Source organism: Cyclopterus lumpus, chromosome 19, assembly GCF_009769545.1.
Source record: "Cyclopterus lumpus isolate fCycLum1 chromosome 19, fCycLum1.pri, whole genome shotgun sequence".
Lineage (NCBI taxonomy): Eukaryota > Metazoa > Chordata > Actinopteri > Perciformes > Cyclopteridae > Cyclopterus > Cyclopterus lumpus.
This window is the reverse complement of record NC_046984.1, coordinates 13,061,164-13,080,969: the sequence shown is the minus strand read 5'-3', so window position 1 is coordinate 13,080,969 and position 19,806 is coordinate 13,061,164. Positions and strand designations below refer to the sequence as shown.

General features: G+C 43.1%; 1 protein-coding gene across 2 annotated transcripts in view; it reads left to right on the top strand.

Moving 5' to 3' along the window:
• Positions 1 to 2,741: 2,741 nt before the first annotated feature.
• The window catches only part of LOC117749243 (carbohydrate sulfotransferase 15-like), a 29,900-nt gene continuing 12,835 nt past the window's right edge, over positions 2,742 to 19,806 (top strand). The window contains exons 1-2 of one of the 2 annotated variants that reach the window (XM_034559536.1): positions 2,759 to 2,969; positions 8,224 to 8,287. The gene's annotated coding sequence lies outside the window, so the exon portion shown is untranslated. Of the gene's footprint in view, positions 2,970 to 8,223; positions 8,288 to 19,806 lie in introns of both variants that reach the window. The other variant, XM_034559535.1, reaches the window with a different exon arrangement.

Genomic DNA, 19,806 nt, shown 5'->3' with positions numbered 1-19,806 from the left:
TTAAAAATCGGTTTAGTGTATAGTGGAAAAGTGCCACATTACGAGTTGGATTCTCTGACCAGCAATACTGTGCAGCGATGACACTGAATTGATTGTTACAGTAATGCATCAGGTGAGTGAAGAATGTCATGCCCACTGCCAAATATTCGCACTTTGATCTTTGGCATGCCGTTTTTCTTTTTGTTGAGAAAGCAATACTGGAATGTGTGCGATGAAACAAGCAACTGAATGCCACCATCAAACCAAATCAACTAAGGTCCTGGTTCAAATATCTGGTAATTCATTTCAGAGGAATTGGCTCAAAGGTGAAAAAACAAAAGAACTGACACAAGGGCCTCAAGAGCAAGCGTACACACACACACACACACACACACACACATACACATACACACACACAGGCGCGTGCGCCGCCTTCCTAATGTGTGTGATGAAACACACCAAACAAATGCGGGTATGCAATTTTCTTGGCTCAGAACACACAGAGAGACAAAACAAACAATGGCAGCAACGTCTTCACATTTGTTTCCTTTCCAGTGACTTCCAGCGGGCTCTAATAGAGACAGAGGCAGAGACGGGCCGGGGCTGAGAGGCACGTCTGCCTGCAGACGTGGGGCCCACTCGGTGACTCATGTGCTCTGGATGACTTGCCAAGGAGACAACCAGTCATTACACTTCATCGCCACCACCATCATCATCATCATCATCATCATCTGGGTTGTTCATCAGAAGCTTTGAAGATGAATACTTAGAAGCTGTGTTACTAGTTCTTTGGATTGCGATCCTCCTCGGTTGAGATATACAGCAGGCGATCACACAAATTCCTTTTGTGAGAAGATGAAATTCTTGAAAATCTATAACCCCCCCTTGGGCTATTGCAATAAAGGAAAATACATACTGGCAATAACGGCTGTCGGAGGCCTTTGAAACTATGGAAAACAGCAACTGAAGGCTTAATGGGAACCGTGCTGATGCCCGCCACGATGATGATGATGATGATGGCGATAATTGACTCGGCGACTGCAGCAACGGACCCGTGGCGTGCGCCATAGAAACACAATATGAAACATCACATTTCCCAGTTTTGCGAATCCGCCCCTCGCAGAGAGAACCCACGGCCGCATGTGGCTCCAGCGCGGTTCGAGCTGCTCGATGCGTCCGGATCCGTCACCATGAATCATCTCCCACATCTCTGTTCCACATGCTTCCCTCTCCCTGCAGGACTTCATCGCACAGGACTTGGTGGTCTGTCTGCTGAAATGAATGGAAAATGATCTGCTTTTGGTTTTCCCCGCTTCATTCCTTTGTCTTGGAGGCAAACACCTTGTTGTGCTCTAAATTCTCCAATATCGAGCCGCAGCATTAATAACGTAGACATCATTAACTCAGCGCAAGGGCAAAGGAAACCTAACCAACGTACAGACATAATGTGGCCTCCTATTAATCCTCCTTTGCCTTAATGGTCTGAATAACCAGCCAGTGAGCAGCAGCTGTCTTGGTGTCCACGCTCCCCTCCCCCACCCTTAACCAACCCCTCCACAGACTCTGAGAGGACAGAGCAGCACAATAATACAACGCTGGTCCAGTGGAGACGTGCATGGGCAATAATATGTGACGGTGTTTCTGTATTCATTTTGTGACGACAGAGTGTCTGTCGTGTGTTTGGCGCAGGACTTAAAGAGAGTTGCAGTCAATGGTGAGCTTTAAAAAGGGGAGCCGGTTCACGCAGATTAGAAAAAAGGCATATTTTCTCATTCGCGCCCTGCAGATGTGTGTTTAGTTTCAGTAAATCATGTAATGTGTACGCGAAGAGCCGCGGGAGAGGGTATGTCTTGAGAGATGTAATAACACACTGTTAGTCATTAGCTTTGGCCTTTTCATGGGATTTTTTGACAGCAAGAAAAATAGTAATTAAAGTTTCTTTTTTTAATTGAACAGTAACTTGTCAGAATCCACAGTTTCATGGAATTAGAGCGGTCTCTAACCTGATCATCTTGACATGCTTGTCAAACCTTTTCTCTGTTTTATGTGTGAGGTTGTATGTGACGAAAGTCTTCTTACAGCATGCATAACATGTGTATGTTCAAAGGGTTTAGTACGAACAATTAAGATCTGAGTGAATTATGAGAGGGCACTCTTTCTGGCTTTTGATTTATTCATCTATCTTTAATTAGAGGAGTGATATGACACGCAACAAAGCTCCCTGGCAGGAATCCAACTGGTGAATATGGCATGCGCATGTAACCACTAAAGGCCACTGGGACGTCTCTTGATTATTATTATTATTTTTTTAAGTGCAATCTGTCAATAGCTCTGCTGTGAGCACCGCACATTACACTACATTCACCTCTAATGAGTCAGATATCTGAAACCGATATATACAATTCAGGGTAAGTGCATGAAAATGTGTATTTGTATACATCCATCCATCCATTTTCAATACCGCTTATCCTCATTAGGGTCGCGGGGGTGCTGGAGCCTATCCCAGCTAGTGACCCTTTAATTGTGTGAATGTCTAATACATTCTAGTCGGGGATTTCCTGTTCATTTTGGTGTCATAGTTCTTATTCGGGGACCCCTGCTCCCTCCCATTGTTGCTGCCCCCTCACCCTTGCCCCACCACCATTAGGGAGAGAGAGAGAGAGAGAGAGAGAGAGAGAGAGAGAGAGAGAGAGAGAGAGAGAGAGAGAGAGAGAGAGAGAGAGAGAGAGAGAGAGAGAGAGAGAGGCTGACTCCCACCGTTCATATCAGAGCTGGAGAGAGAAGCAGGAGGGAGAGAGCGGCTGTCACCGCGAAGATAGTCCACAACTTGTTCACGTGGAACCGCACAGCCGAGGAAAGAAATAATAATTACACGGATTTACAAATGCCATTAATCCCGTGACCGGTGACCGGAACGGAAATATCCGAGCCGGCAATGTGAAGTTGTTTGATCCGGGTGGTCGCGTGAGCGCTGCAAGAAGAAACTCATGGTAGGTTTTTTAATTTTTTTATTTCACACATTTATTTCTCTGTTTTACATGTTTATTTATCCTTGTGTATTCGGGATTTTAGTCAATGAATTTTTTATTAAAAAAAAATATATATATATTTTTTTTTGTTTTCCAATATGTTATTGTACTCATCTGTTCCGAGCCGGTGAAGTTCATGTCCCCGGGTTTTTCAAGTCTCGGAAGCGAGTGGGTGCCGAAATGGGAAAAAAAGTTTTTTTTTAAATTTGTTTGGGTGGTGGGGGGTGGGGGTGTGATTTGACTGTGCGTGCCCTGTATACAACCGGAGACATCGCCGATATAACGGGCTCCTTTCAGCGGAGAGGCGCCCGCCGCCCGTAGAGAATGAATGGGTCACTATGTATTCTAATCTCCAGAGTTGACTCAGTTTGCTTGAACGTGGGAGAGAAGAGCTGCTGCTTGTGCAGTTAACGGCGTGTAGACACTCGTTTCGTGGAAGAATATCATAACAACATCAATAATAATGTCAATTAGGCGACTGTCGGAAAAAAAGAAAATCATCGGTGCATGAATCTGATATTTTGTCGCGTTTTCTTTGCGATTGTGCGAGAAAATATGTTTTTTGGAGGGGCTTCCATTCATGAGGCGCGTGGCTCCGCTCGTCTGCCGTGAGAGCCAAAAACAAAAGGATCTCCCGCTGACCAATGAGAGCAAGGGGAGTCCTCGAGAGGGACGGAATGGTCCTCTCTTCTCTTTGTCCGATACCTGAGACACGGACACGGACCACATGCCGCCGCGGGGCGAACGGACCGACTGGGAATGCTGGCCAAATGGATCACCACGTGTGCACAAGAGAGACGTGTTGCGGGTAAAAAAATAAGCAAAAACAGAGTTTTAGGTGGTTGCACACACACGCACATGCACACGCACGCGCACGCACACACACAGACACACGCACGCGCACACACACACACACACACACACCTCATATAGATCCCGATGTCCAGATCATTAGATGAGATGAAGTATGGTGCGTTCAGGACCCGAGGAGCTATTAAAGCACCTTCTAATTAAACGTCCCACAGTTCACTCCACAACATCCCTAATTGCCTCTTACATTTAAAGCATGGGACTCATTGAAATGCATCGTGACTTACATACATACGCCGATGCAGTATGGATTCATGGGAGGGTTGATAAGTTTTGGTTTAATGGTTAAGACATATGCCCTCAGGGTGCATCACGTCACGTTAACGTCCTCCCACTTCCCCTCATTGCTTTCAAGTTGCACGAGTTAATGTGCCCAGTAGCACAAAAGGGGGGCTTTAACCATACTCGGTCTTTGAATTACGCACCGATGGCCAGCACATTATAACCACGAGGGATATTATAACGGAAGGAAAAAGCAGGCAGATGGGATGCAAATGCACAAAAGTCTCCAAGAGCAGTAGGCGCTGGAGCAGATAATCGATTAGATCTAATTGAAATGTCTGAGTGATTTATCAAGAGTAACATCGACGCACTCTGTTCTCTGCAGCTTCTCAAATGTGCAGGACGGACTGAATATGTTGGTGTTGGGACTTTTAACATGGAGAGAGAACCAGGACACCTTTATGTGACATTAAGCAGCAATCTGTTATTAACCATGAGAAGAAAATACTAAGTACACGTGTCGCACTAAAAAGCACTTAGACTTATAAAGCATATACATTTCACAATGAACAGCGTGTGCTTACAAGTGGACACGGTGTCCGCGTGGGAAGCTGAACGGAGGCGTCGCGTCATCCCCTCCCCTCTATATTACGATACAGCGAGTGGGACGGATGATTAGGATGATTTAAATGTCGCGACCGGCAGCCACTCTGTTTTTTTTTTTTTTTTTCACCCAACCGCGGATTTCAGTGGAAGTGACTGAAGCACTTTGAGGAATTACTCCGCCCGGAATAAGTTGCGCTGTAATATTTCCGGCCGCTCGCTTATGATTTAGACTCAGGCGTTAAACGTCGTTTTGATGAGGCATTTCATTTCAAAAGAGCTCACAGAGTCAAATAAACAATGAATCGCGCTGTCACGCGGCATCAAATCTGCATGTGAAACAGGACTTTGTGCAACTTAATAAAGAGACACCATACTATGAATGAATTACAGGATATGCGTCTCATAATTCCTCTATAATCAATTAGGAAAAAGGCGAGATATGTTTCTCGTCTTTCAGCCACACTTTGATTACATGTAAATGTGATCACAGCGGGAAATGCAGCTTTTAGATTGACATTTGTTCCATCATTGGTTTTCATTTGAGATTCCAGTGATGCTCTTTCAGTCATGGACCATGCAGCTGCAGAATAATTATTAATGTACAGACAAAGAGGGAATGCCTTTGTTATGGACATCTTCGGATTTATGAAGGGAATTCAATCGGAAATGGCTGAGGGGACCTTGGGGAATTCAATTCAAATGTCCTTTTTAAAGTCACTTCATCATGCACGCTGGGGAGAATGTGGAAGCAAAACGTTGTTGCCCTTTTCAGATATACGCAGAGGTCATTAGACAGCGACAGTGATACATCATATCCTCGTGTTCGCACAAATGTAGAACAACAGACTGGATTAGTGGAGTCCAGTATGAAGTGCTACTTCAGAGCTGTATCTTTTGTAGTTTTGGGGCGGCGCTTCCGGGAATTGGCTGGCAATATTTGACCTTTCGTGTTGCAATGTTGTTACAGTGGTAGAGTGTCTTAGTGAACGTTGTGCTTTTATTAGCTGAGACATTCGTGGATCCAAATAAATACTTTCCTGTGAATTGTACATGTCATCCTGCGCTCGCTGCCGTCGCACAGATTTAACAGGCTGTTGCTCTTTCGTACAGTTTTCACTTTCAAGAGGAACGGAAATGTGCCCCTTTGGAAATAGATTACTATTCACTCAAAGCGCTGGCTGCGTTATGATTTCATCTAAAACAACTAGAAACCTGAAGCAATGATAAACACTGTGTGGCACCGACTTGCTGCTAACTTCCTTTTGCTCCACTTTGTCTTTTGCATGCTTGGACATGTTGCACCAAACGGGACCTCTTACTGTCCCAGAACCTCAATGTCTCTCAATGAACCTCAAAACCTCTGACCAGTCCCCTGATGCCCTGCGATTCCCTTGTTTTCCCAGTGACTCACACATTCTTGCCTTGCTCTGATAACTCCAACATCCCCCCCACCCCACCCCCTTTCTGTTGGATACATCTCCTTTTTCAGCCTGAGAGCCTGAAGCAGCATTCTGTGTTTCTCAAATGAAGCATTTTACCTCTCTTTTAAGGGGTCTTTTATTTCAGTCACTGCTACAGTAAGGTTAGTGTCAAGTACGCACCAGGGGCCGCAGTGATCCGGTCGATGGGGCTCCTCTGGGCCACCGGGCTCATTTGGACCCTCAACCATGCGTATGCAGGAAACGCTAGCACATGACAGGGACTACTCGCGCGAGAATATATTTCGCATCAACTGAACACTGCACATCTGTCCTCATCAGTATGCAGATTGAGTTTTTGCATCAACATTAACAAACCGACTGTCAGATGCTGTTTTGTTTCCGCGTGTCTATTTAAAGTTGAGTCCCGGGCCGCTCAGCAGCCTATCAAAACATGTCAGCTCGTAAAGATGCCATCTTTAGCTTCACTGCCTTCACCAGTAACCCTTTGTTGCATAAATGTTTCATAGACAGGCTGCTGTGTCTGTGAGCTGGCGTTACAGTGACAGCAGGCTCCAGTTTTAGACTGAATGATGATCTGTCGGGGGGGAGACGGCATCCGGCTGCCTTTCCGACTGTGCTCAAGTGCAGAAGTTGGACTTTGAAAAATAATGGCGCGTGCAGGAGACCGGTGATGGATGGATCCACCGATGAAGTTATGTTATGTATTCCGGATGAGAGCAGTGGATCAGCGGGCAGGATTTATGTGGCTGTGAAGGAGCAACCATTCCAGAAGATGCTGTCTGACTTAAGCAGCGGTCCGAGGCTATTTGTCATTGTGATTGATGAGCTTGCAGTGATTACGCTAACGTGCTGACAGACATTAATCTGCTCTATCACGTGAATGACTCGCACAGAAGTTTTTATCTTTTTCCCCCCCCTGCTGTGTTATTGGCTCTAGTAAACAAGGGGGCATCTTGCATGCTTCAATTCTGTCTTTTCATAGACGCTAAGGTCTATAGTCTTTAAGAGTCATTTTAAGTGGGCTTACTGTCATTATATGCAACGCTTGAGACATTTATAAGTCAGAAGAATCACACATAAACATCTGCTTATGAATTCAAGCCTCGTTCAGATGCAAACATGTTACATTTTCAACTCCCCACGGTGACGTTTTCTCCTGTGATTTTGTTTCTGTGTAAAGTCGCAATTAAAAAGATACACATTATTTATTTTATCAGAACCATTTATTGCCAAGTATGTTGCACATACAAGACATTTGTCTTGGCGGGTGGTCCATAACATTGCACAATAAGACAAATAATCCTGTATATAAAGCAATAATTGCAACACGTGATGTGAAAAAGCATGCGAGTGGGATACTTACATATCTATTGGACACTTTTCTGCAATAACACGAGACAATGCGCGGGACTTTGGGGTGCTGAGTAAAAAGGTAAATCTGGCATCCAAGAGTTGCTGTGTGCTGCTGACAAGGGCTGGAGGGGGGGGGGGGGGGTTGTCATAGCTTGTATTAATGACGCATGGGTAACCAAACTGGCTTCTATTTCCCTCACCATCTGCACCCAGTTGTGCTGTAGCCCTGTGTGGTGTGGGCATAATATTACTTATGCAGAGAAAATTGTGTTTATAATTACGTAAAAACAATCCTGTTTACTAAATACACAACTGGTCTTATCTCTTCATTATTAGCATTGAAATGGGTGGGAAACAATAATAGTTAAGCTAAATTGCTTTTGGCTGTCGCAGAATATTTTCTTATTTTAATTTTACTTTCTTTAGAGGAGCAGGTTTTGAGACCCCCCCCCCCCCCCCCCCCCCCCCAGGGAGGTGCAGGAGAGATGGAGAGGGGGCACGGAGGGAGAGACGTGAGGTTCATCATAACTATGTTGCTTGAGGTGGAGGGCAATTACTTTAAAACTCTTTGCACCCAATTGCTGCAATTTGCGTCCAAATTCATATTCCTTCTCAGTCATAACTCAGTCACATCTTACCAAACAGCTGTGTAAGACTTTGACAACCCCTAATTAAAACTGATATTCACTCCCACATGCCCCCAACGGTGTTTTTTCCTGCAGCAAGACGGTTCATAATGGACGAGGTTGGATAGACGGTCGGGTGGAATTCCTACCAACAGTCAAGGTTAGTTTCTTTCAGCCTTCAGACCTTCATCTTTCCCCAACCATAACCAAGTAGTTCAAGTTGACGGCAGATCAGAAAACGCTCATATGAATTGGTTTTGTAACGATTGGCGTGTTGTTAAATGAGGCATGTTTAACTCATAAAAGCTTCTGGTACGAAGGAAAGAAAAATGTGGAGGAAAGTAAATTAGCTGTCGATTTAATAAAAAAAATGTAATTGCAGAGAGCATCCACATTTCTGTATTATTGATTTTAAAACAACAATGAACAATGATTCAGTTTTTAAAATCTATATTTACGCTGCCCTTTGATCATGGATACTTTCATGTTGCCATGGAATCCCTTAGGTTAGCAGGAGGACCCCATATTAGTGGTTGTGTGTGTGTGTGTGTGTGTGTGTGTGTGTGTAGACAGTATCTGTCTTCCAGATGTCCCTCTAATGGGCCTCAACACAGAGCTGTGGGGACCTCAACAATATACAGCGCCGGGGAGAGATGTGTTCATTTTCCAATTACCTTCGGCAACTCCTTTTTAAATGAGCTACTGTGAAACCTTTCAACGTCACGGCCATTTCTCACTACACTGTGGGGTTTACTTTTTTTTTTAATGACCTACAAACCATTGAGATTGCGCCTGATAATTTCATGGCATCACTGAACCGCAGACAAGTTACATTTATATTTACTCCATCTTCCTACCTACTGCAAGTATTGTAGCCGGACGTAGCGTTTAGTCGGGGATTGTAAGTACATGCAGCAGCGCCCCCCCGGGCAAATTAAACCACAGCAAGAAGGCAACATATTAACTAGTTCAGACTGGTAAACACAACAAACTTGCATGCACTTGCCACCTAGCTGCACGTCGGTTTGAGTTCAAAGGTCAACATTGAGTTCCGTTTACCAGACAGCCTCGAAATGTCCGGCAGAAGCGTCAGACGCACCTGCTGAGCTGTGTTTTCCCGGCCTTTGGCAGCGAGGGGGCCACACTCTGACCTGGACCGGGGAATTTGTACAAATGTTATTTTCATCGCTGCAGCTATCATTTCGTGGGATTATCCTTGCCGAGTTAATTTGGAGCTGGAGTTTTATATCTGTGCAGGCAGCTGCTGCCAGTATGAACTTTTGGCAAACCAGAGAGTATTTTTTTTTTACACTTTGCAAGATGGATGTGTTGTTGTAGTTAGAACATCTATCACCCTCCCTTCATTTATCAGGACGTGGCCAAGCCGGTGGAGTCGTGATTGAACTGTTTTTCTTGTTTTTTGTTGCTACAATCTCCTTTTAGAGCATACTGAACAGAGCAGGTGTATTATTGTGATTTATGCTAAACCTCACACTCAAAAGGTGGAACATATTGGTAACAATAAAAAAAATGAAGAAGCCTTTCAATTAATCCTCCGCGTTAAAGAGGAGACCTCTTTAATGCGCGCCCTTAATTTGAGGGAATTAACCTGCCTGCCTGTCCGTTAAGCCCGGAGAATTTGTCCAAGCCTTCGTTATTGTGGAGTCGCATGTATAATGCAGCGGGAGGAAGATAAAGCGCAGCAACTTATAAATTGAAAATCCACAGGCCAAGTTAATATTATGGATCCACTGGGATGCCCTCGAGTAGCCTCCCTAAAACGGTTTGCATCAGGCCCACTCCCAAGCGACGGAGCAGTAAGCCAGCCGACTCAGTCAGAGCCTACGTTTTGTTAATTCACACGTTTTCTTGGCAGTCGCAGGCTAACACTCAATCGGTGCACATATCCCATATCTGGCAGGAGGCTCAGCGCGGTTGAGAGATGAAACCAACTAAGTGTGAAACGCTGCTGCACAGGATTCCTACACGTTTCCTGCAGAACCTCAAGGAAGCAGGGAATTAAAGACCAAACCAGAAGGCGCTCTGACAACACCACAGCGCTGGTGCGTCTCCTCGTCGTCACATAGTCACAGATACAAATGTAGTCTCTAAGTATATCTTCATAAAGAAAAAGCGTAATTACTCCTGGATCCTCACAGCTGCAGGAAATGGACAAAGATGATGTTTTTGCTTTTATTTTGGGAGATACTCCAAGTTTTCCTCCAGCTTTTGTCACGAGTAAACACATTTGTGTTTGAGAAAAAGCAGAGGCACAGCTCAACTGGAAAGAAAGTTTCGCTCAACTCTCATTTGATTTAATAAAGGAACTCTTCTGAGTTACTTGGCCGTCCAGCCCTTAGTGACTTCAGCTTATATGACTCCTTGGTACCGTCATCGTCACCGTCATCATCATCATCATCATCATCATCATCATCATCATCATCCAAGTAAATATATCGGTCTACTGAATGCAATGAATTACAAAAAACACGAAAACATCCCACGTGTCCCCTTCATTCTGATTAATGTGAGGAACATTAGTCAATGATAAAGACTCGCGACACCTCTACAGTGTAGTAGGCACACGTATACTTCAGAGGATTTCATGGAATCACACTGTTGAATGCTAACAAGCTGTAAACTGTTTGCTAATTAGCCTTAAGTGTGATAGATTTAAAACAATTAACTTATGATTTAATTGAATTTCCCGAGCTAGATCCCCTGAAAAATAAGTCACCACTCGGAATAATGACAGCACTGTCGAGTGAAAACCTCTTCGATCACATTTTCGTTTCTCCATTTAATTTTTTATCTTTGTGATAAAAAGCTTTCGCAATAACCTTCCGAAAACCAATCAGAAGAAGTCAAAACTGCGTCTCCTTTGAGCTAAGAACACCTTTTCCACAAGTTTCTGAATGCGTTTATAAAGTGGTTTCCAACCTGGGGGAGGGGGGGGGGGGGGGCAGTACCACCAGTGGGCTGCCAGATGAATCTAAGGGGTCACAAAATGGAAACAGAATAGACAAGCGGAAACAAAATTAGATGCTTTTTTCCAGGATCAGCCACTTATGTTTGATGTTTTTTTGGCTCTTTTGTTCTCAGCTTCCGTTGGAAACACACATCCAGAGCACTTGGATCTATGTTTCCAATTTCTCGACTTTATTGGCTCTTATGATAGCTCCATTAAGTTTACCGAGGTACATACTTTATTTAGATGTTGCACAGATGTGCCATAAAAGGCACATTTTAGTGGCGGTTTACTAACTTTAAGTGCAGAGAATAGAATAGTGTTCACAGATGTGTCCTACTATCAAGAGTGTCAAGGGGCAAAACAACATGTTGATGAAAAAATACCCTATAACTGCAGTATGTTTTTATTGGTATAAATATAGCTTTGAAAGATTTAACCACGACATTTCTGTCTTCTTCCTATACAAGTGTTACGGTCTTTCCCTTAAGTTTTCTGTAAGCCGATTTGGATCTGAGCCATTTATGCTGCACTGTGGGTTCAGAGGCATTCCACTGGAAACAGTAAACATTTCCATTGGATTAATTACCAACCGCTTTCCCCCCAGCTCTGTCTGCTTCTTGTCAAAAATAAGATTAAGAGTGGATTGAACTTTGGTCCACATGTAGAGAGACTACCCGTCAGGTCTCGTGAAGAGAGCGAGGAGGGGAGCAGGTGCAGGTAGAGTGTTCACAACAAATGAAAAGTAAGAGAAGGTAAAGGGACACCTTCTAGCATCGACGGTTTCATCTCAATTGTTCTTGAATCACGCTTTCGATCACGAATCGACACTTTCGCTTGTGCGTTGGACTGTTTGTGGGAAGCGTTTTTTTAATTTTTTATCCACCTCCATAGGAAAACAGTTCTGATGCCGAGTTGTTAGTGGTGCTCGATATAAATGTTTCAGGCTGCCACCCACATTATTGGCAATTTAAAAACACGAGAAATGGACCTTTCGGGGATGTGTATACGATTGGCACATACTTCACAAATCTCAAAAAACATCCAGTCCTCCTACGCAACGCTGAGAGCCCAAGTATCGGAAGTGATATTTCACGACTTCACGTTCACTTAGCCCCCAAAACCCCCAACGACTTAAAAATATGAAAATACACACGCGGAAGTCTCCAGAATTATTTGAATTCATCAGTGTACATTTTCTGAAGTTAGATAATAAGTTACAGACACATCACATCCAAGTTGGTGCTGATACATTATTCATCGGAAGCTGCTGTGCTAACACAGCACTGTTTTACATATGCCCCTCAAACCTGAAGCTCCTTTTCATTTCACACAATAAATCCTTGATTGTTTATTGTGTTGGAAATGCACTTCTTCTATTAGAATTACAATTGTTCATGCATAATTTGATGTAAAGTACACATGGCCTTTCACCTTTCCTCTAATCTCTACATTAGAGTTCCAAGTCCCAATTTAGCATCATTGTGTGTGTTCTGCGTAGAGACCAGAGCACCCCACGTGCTTCATAACATATCCATCACCGGAATCAATAATTTAAAAAGGAGCAGCCATTGTTTTCTGCGCTTTTTAATGACACAATCGTAAGCACTCATCCACCTCAGAAGGAGCCCAGGCTGTGGGAGGCTGCCAGTGAAATTAAAATAATGAATAAAAGATAAGGAATGTGCTGAACTGGGACTCCGTCTGAGATCCCAGCTGAGCATCAGTTATGAATCCAGGGCAGAGGCCACCCCTCCGCAGCAGCGAAAGTGTCCCAAAGGCTGTGTTGATAATTTGACCTGCCGGCTCCTCGGTCGGGTCACGGTCAGGTCCTCTGGTCTCCCGGGGGGCGCTGGGGGGCGCTGCCTGACTTCCTGGAGATTAGATTCTGATCTTTGGTCAACAGTGTGTGTGATCTGACGGAATGTGATGGAAGACTTCTCCCTGGACAATATGACGAATGAATCCACTCTGAGCCACAGTGGATGCTGCTCTTCTCTTTCCTGCTTGTGTTACATGCTTGCGATTTACATGATGAGATGGGGCTGCCAGCCCCCGGGGCCTCTGAAGATGGAAGTGGCATATTTGACAGGTCATAGGGCTCCTGCTCGCTTTATTATCCCTGAGCTTTGTTGTACATTGTAGCCCAATGCAATCCTATTTCCAGATGTTTCACCCCTCAGAAGCTTGCTTTGGTTCTTGCTTGATGCCTTTTCCAATTTATTTCATTTATTTAAATGGAAACTTTATAGATAAGGCTCATCATTTTCCATTTTTTATCATGCATTTATTACAAGTATTTATTTAGATGATTGAAATTGATGTCTGTTACTTGAAGCACAAGACGACCTAATTAACTTTAAAGTTAAGTCAAGTATATTTTCTTGTGGCAGGAAACATATCTTATGCTTGTGTGGGAGACAAAGACATCTATGTTTTCTTTTTTGAGATTTAAACAAAATCAAACCCCAGATTTGATACTATTTACAACTCTATATAGTAGTTACCTTTTTGGTTGTGGTGGAGTCTGCCAATCCTGTGCTGAATTCAGATTAAATTACTTCTAATGTAAACCCAACATTCCCCACTGCAGCTGCTTCACATTAAAGCGTTCACATTCTCGAAGAACACAGTGACTTTTACTGTGAAGCAGCCACAGGAAACGCAATGTATTTATTCTTAGAAAACAGTCTACAAAACCAGATAGTGGTCATATTCTAACTTGTTTCAATTTTTTTAATAATAGAACAAGAAGCAGCTCCAGCGAGCTGTAAGATGAAGCGTTGCAGGTGACAAACACACCTCCAACTAGCCAATTTGACGGTGTCCAGATTGTTTGGTTTCACTGTAAACCGATACACCAGCTGGCGTTCTGTTGCTCTTCGGAGACAGTCGAGGCTCACGGAGTGTTTGCTGTAGTGTTAAACCACTTTGGCTGGTAGCACGGTAACCACAGGTCTCGCCAAATCATCCAGGACTGAAATCTCAAGGATTACATCTTTGAAATCAGTTAAAACCAATACAATCAACAAAAATGGAGAGAGCTCTTGTCCCTTTAACATCCCCCCTGCAAATTAAAATAGCCTTGACACTGGAGCAGGCCGTGTTAGTGTCATCAGCAGCTATTTATCACCAGCCCACCAATCACAAGGTTGCTTCAGTGTCACGTGTCAGGCTCCGTCCCATGGCTGCTGTACCACCCTTGCGATGGCCTCATGCTGAACTTTAATTATTGTGAGTGGCCTGGTGGAAAAACATCTTCCTCCAGCTGACACAGCGATGACACCCTCTTTGTTCTTCCTTCTGACCGCTCCTATCACTCTCTCGCCCGACGCTACTTCCTGTGTTTTTGGTGGACGGCAACCAAAATCCACTTCCCGTCTTTCGAAAATGTTAAGGGGTCACGGCAGAGAGGATGAGCAGATTGTTTCTCAGAAGAGACCAATAGTTTACAGCCCTTCAGCTAGTATTGGCTTTTACAGTCAGATCATGAGTAGAAAAAGCCATAAAAGGTAAACTGCTCGAGGATGCAGGCAGTACTGCTCTTTTGCTTACACTCTGAAGTCATTAGTAGTTTACTCGATTCTTCAGGTGATGTTTTTTTGTTGCACACTTGCTGTGGACGATCTGTAATTGGTCATGAAGGGGAAATGGCTTTTCAGACGGGCTTGTTCCTGAATGACAAACTGCTTTTTCAGTATTACGGTGGGTGGTTGAAACCAGTCAGTGAGAATAGGTCGAGAGTCCTCCTGGGCAGCTGCACACAAGGACTCTGCTATATTCTGTCCTCAAGGTCTCCCGAGTCTCTTCATCACAAGCCTTTCAGTCCACGTCAGTTTGTACATCAGTTTGTACACCTAGAACGTAGCTAAATTACAGAGCTCGCTTGCTTTGTCTCGTTTTCTCTGACGATGTGGTCGTGAAGGCAAGTGAGGAGCAGATTGTTGTTTATGCTGTGCACATATTACTTGAATTAATGAGTTTCAGACATAGAGTATATGGGGAAATGTCCATGTTTGTGTCTATAGGGAGGAAGCAACACTGTCACACTCACTTTACACACCTGCACAATGTATCGCTGGCTGGCACGATAGCCAATTTTGTATATATAGTATATATATATACTATATATAGTCCCAGAAATAATTGCAATACACTATGTTATAAATGTAGGGAAAAGGCTGCCGTTTATTCTGTCATCATGCTGGCTAAAATGATTGGTGACCTTCTTATGTAAACAAACAAGCATGCAAATACAACGGGCAATATCCCGGACAGAAAAAAAAATATTATTATATATATATATATATAAAATTGAGGTCTTGTCCATGTATTGTATGCTAAATCATCAAAATGATCAAGGTCCTGTGTATATATTGCATGATAAGTCAATATAGTATTGCTGTGACAGGCCTATCTCGGTGCCTCATACTTTTGCAATGCATACTGTGCATCTACAGAGTAATTTTTCAATAACTCTTTGTTGTCATAGGGATCAGGCTTGCTTGAACTCATCAACTCTGTGGGAAACCTCATGTAGCTTTCCACTGCTTTTTAAGTCATCCATCTCTCAGCTGCCTGTTGCTCCAGCAGATAAGTCAAGAATAAGCTTGTCATGCTCTGTTAACTAATATGCCATGTTCACATCTAAGAACAATAAAATATACTCATATATATATATGACATATGTTTTCTGGTCCTCTGAAGACGGACACATATATTGAGGAAAATTGTCTTACACTGTCGTCGACAGTTTCCTGCACCATATTTCGAAAAAAGAAAACGAGCAGGAAATATCCGAGATCCACTGTAAATGAGTTAGCGTTATATTCAATAAAAGAAAAAGTCATTTTAATCTTCTCCAGCAGCCGAAGAGGAAGACAACAACAGAGGGAGGTCTGTGGGGATCACTAAGATATCTTAACAATATTCTGTGATATGGAGCAACAACTTCCATGTAGCCTGAGTGAGCTGGTGCTTTTCTTTGAATTCAAACAAAAAAGGATTTGAAAAACATTTCAGGGGCCCATCAGAAATACCAGTGATCCTAAGAAGTAGGACAGTGTGCTCTCCAGTGCACAGACTGCTTCTCCAGCCGGGTATAATGGTCATGCGTCACTGTGGTTTGAGGAATGAATGATTTAAGGGCTGTGGAGTGTGTTCTGTCATTCCTATTATCTGAGAGCATTTACCGTCCTGTGGAATGTGACCACAAGTCATGGGCAGAATAGGAAAAGGAGAACACTATTCTTACCTTGCAAGGTGAGGCCAATATGTTTGTCTCCGCAATCGATGCCAAAGAAAGCGAATTGTCACGTCCACAGCACGAGAAGAAGCCGTAACATAACCAATTTGAAATGTGATTTTGCGACAACAGATGAATTAATGGCGGTGAACAACAATAGATTTAGATTTATGCTCTTTTTTTTTTTGTTCTTTTTTTTTTAGAGGTACAACAAAAGACCAATCTGTCCAGCTATTTTTTCTTCTCGCCAAATGATCAATCCGACAGCGATAAACACAAAGAAAAGGAATTGTTCAGCAGGAGAAGAAAATGTACACAAGAGGACGGCAATTAGCTGCCAGTGTGGGGGCCTGGTTGGATTTTCCAGAGCGGAGATGGACAGCTAGGAGCGGAGTAGACCGGCGGACTTTAAACAAATCTGCCTGATTGCCCGTTTCACTGATCCGTCTCTGAATGACAGGGTAGACAGCACAGAGAGGTCTCCCTCTGATCAGTTATTAAGGCCCTGGCAATATTCCATTTGCACCACACAGCGAGGGAGGTATCAGCACAGCGTGCAGACCATTACCACGGATGCCAGTGTCTCTGAAGTTAATTACATTCATTATGAATTTGAGTTATCCGTGTGGTCAATGTGTTTGATCTCTGCAGTCAGATGACACTTACTTGGAAATTTCTGACTTGCAGACTTCCCCGAGTCTGTGATAGTTGCACCACACAGCTTGTAATGAAGCATGCTTTATAAAAGGGTTTATAATGTGTACCTTATATTGTTCCTTAAGGCTTAATTAATAGTTCAGTGATAAATCAGCAATAACAACAGCGTTTGAGCTGCTGGTTTGTAAAAAAACCTCCTCCATCATTTGTTTTGCTTGCTTGTCTTAAACAATTCTATATTATTATAATCTTGATGGCCAAACCGTGATAGGTTTCTTTACTAATAAGTCGAGGGCTGTAGGAAGAACACAGATGTCGGAGTAATCTTAACCCGTTTTTTTTTTTTTTTTTTTAAACATCAGACTAACTTTTCAGGCTGGTTTGGTGAGATATAGAAACAATTTAAAACTAAATAGAAAAAACTAAAATAAACTAATAAGTCAACAAAGACAAAACCAATGCTCGGCTCCTTCTATTGGGAAGCTAGCAATACGCTTCCAGCAGATCTGCTCCCGTCTTCAACGGGGAAAATGTTAAAAACAATACTTTTTTTTACTATTATTTGAAGGTTTGGCAGCATAAAAGGTAAATGACGCAACCTTGTGTCCTCTTTGTCCTCTTTGTCCACTGCCCTTCAGCCATATTTCTGTTTTAGTTAAGCTGTTTCATCATGTTTGATGGACAGGAGCAACGCATTTGCTTTATGAATAGAGCAGAACTGTCAAGCTGCCAGTCGCCCACTGCTACAGTAAGTGTCTGATTGATTTAGATGCGAGTTCCCTTGAGGGTGACATTCTCTCATCAATGCCACGGTCTCTTTTTCCTTTCTCTCCAACTTCTCTCTCTCTCTCTCACGCGCTTTTCTTCCTTCCCCCTATTTTAAATAGCATTGAGCACAAGCACCTCATTGACTTCAGCCTTGACGAAGGACACACACAGTCAATAAGTGCTAATGGCCTGACGACTACAGATGAGCGCATATGTTCATCAATGGCAAACAGTGGGCTTATTACTGAAGTGCAATCCTGAAAATGCTATCCTACTTTTAACGATTTGATTACATATCTGTGATGAAACAGGACATCTGACCTGCAGTAATTACATTTCTGTTCAAAGAAAACCTCTCAGTCTTTTTGGAGCTTTCATCACTTTGGAAAAAATGTTGGTTGTTGAAAGGGGACCCTACAGACTATTTTAAATAACACGCAAAACATTAACTTGTTGTGGTGAACATTTATCTAAGACAAGCGATGGGTTTTAAATTACAAGTTTAATTATCTAATCAATTAATTAATTTAATAATGTCATTTAAAACCCATTACTCATACATATATATATACACACACATATATGTATATATACACACACATATATATATATATATATATATATATATATATATACACACACATATATATATATATACACACACATATATATATATATATAAATATATACACACATAAATATATATATATGTGTGTATATATTTATATATATTTATGTGTGTATATATATATATATATATATATATATATTTATTTTTTCGCTAAACACAATCCTGCTCCAAAAACAGCTTCTTGCACTGAAGCCGTCACTCTCCAACTCTCCTATTCACTCACAATGTGGCCAGACAACTTCTTGAGGACTGGCAGTCATTCTATTGAGAGCGTGGCTTGTTATTTCTCCACCTGTCTCCTGGAGAGACAGTTGCTGTGGGGTGACGCGGAGGGCCCAGCCGGTGGGTAAATGGCATTGCTTGAGCAGGGAGGCAGGCGCTCTCCAGCCACCCTCTTATCAGCTCTGCCGCCAGCTCCATGAATACAGAGTTGTGCGGATGGTAGTGAGCGATGGGCGGTGGTGGTGGCTGGCAGACAATATCAGCAGCCGTGAGGCGGAGCGGTGACTCACTTCCATAAGGCCCTCATCTTGTGATGAATGCAGATATAAAATATGTCAACCCCGTGCCTGTATCCATGCAGTTTCGAGGCTTCAGCCGTATTCCCGTACATCTCACGGATCCTTTGAAAAAAAAAAGGATCCTCGACCCTCGGTTCTGCTGGCTGTTTGTCATCATGCTGTATTGTATTCACCGCCATCGTGTTGGCTCACCTCCAGCCAATCAGAAAGCCTCAAGGATAAAACCACACGTTGCTCCTGCAGGAGCATTATCATTAAAGATCCCCAATTCTTTCACCCTTTAGACATTGGCCCTCCTTTTATCTGTGGGCGACCGTTGATACAGTGACGAATACCATTTCCTGATAATATAATCCCTTCTCTGGTCCATGCCGGGTCTCTCTTATATTTGTGTCTCTCCCCAGGAGAGCCTGACACTCGTTTCTAGGCTGAATGCATCCCTCGCCCTGACGTCCTTATCACTCCTTACACATTGTGACTGTTGCACAGGGAGGGTGGGAGGATGGACTGTGAGGTTGGGGAGGGTGTTGCTGTGCTGTTTGATTAAAACAGGAAGTGTAGGCGGAAGTCAGTGGAATTGGTTTAAACCTTGCGAAACGCAATAGTTGTGAAATTAATAATCACAATAAAAAAATCACATTTTCCAAGACATGGTTTACAGGATGACAAGTAAGTTACTTCTTAGTGGCATTTCATCTAATTGGTCAATATTCAGACCAGACGTATTCCCATCATCGTATGTTGCCAGAACTGCGGAAGCAAAGAGGTTTAAGAGAAATTCCCTTCATCTGTCTTACCGTTGGACTGCTTTCACAAAGTGGCATTACTTTTTCATTGGGACCTTCTGAGCCTTAGGGATGTGATAACATGCTCTTGAGGTATGACATGT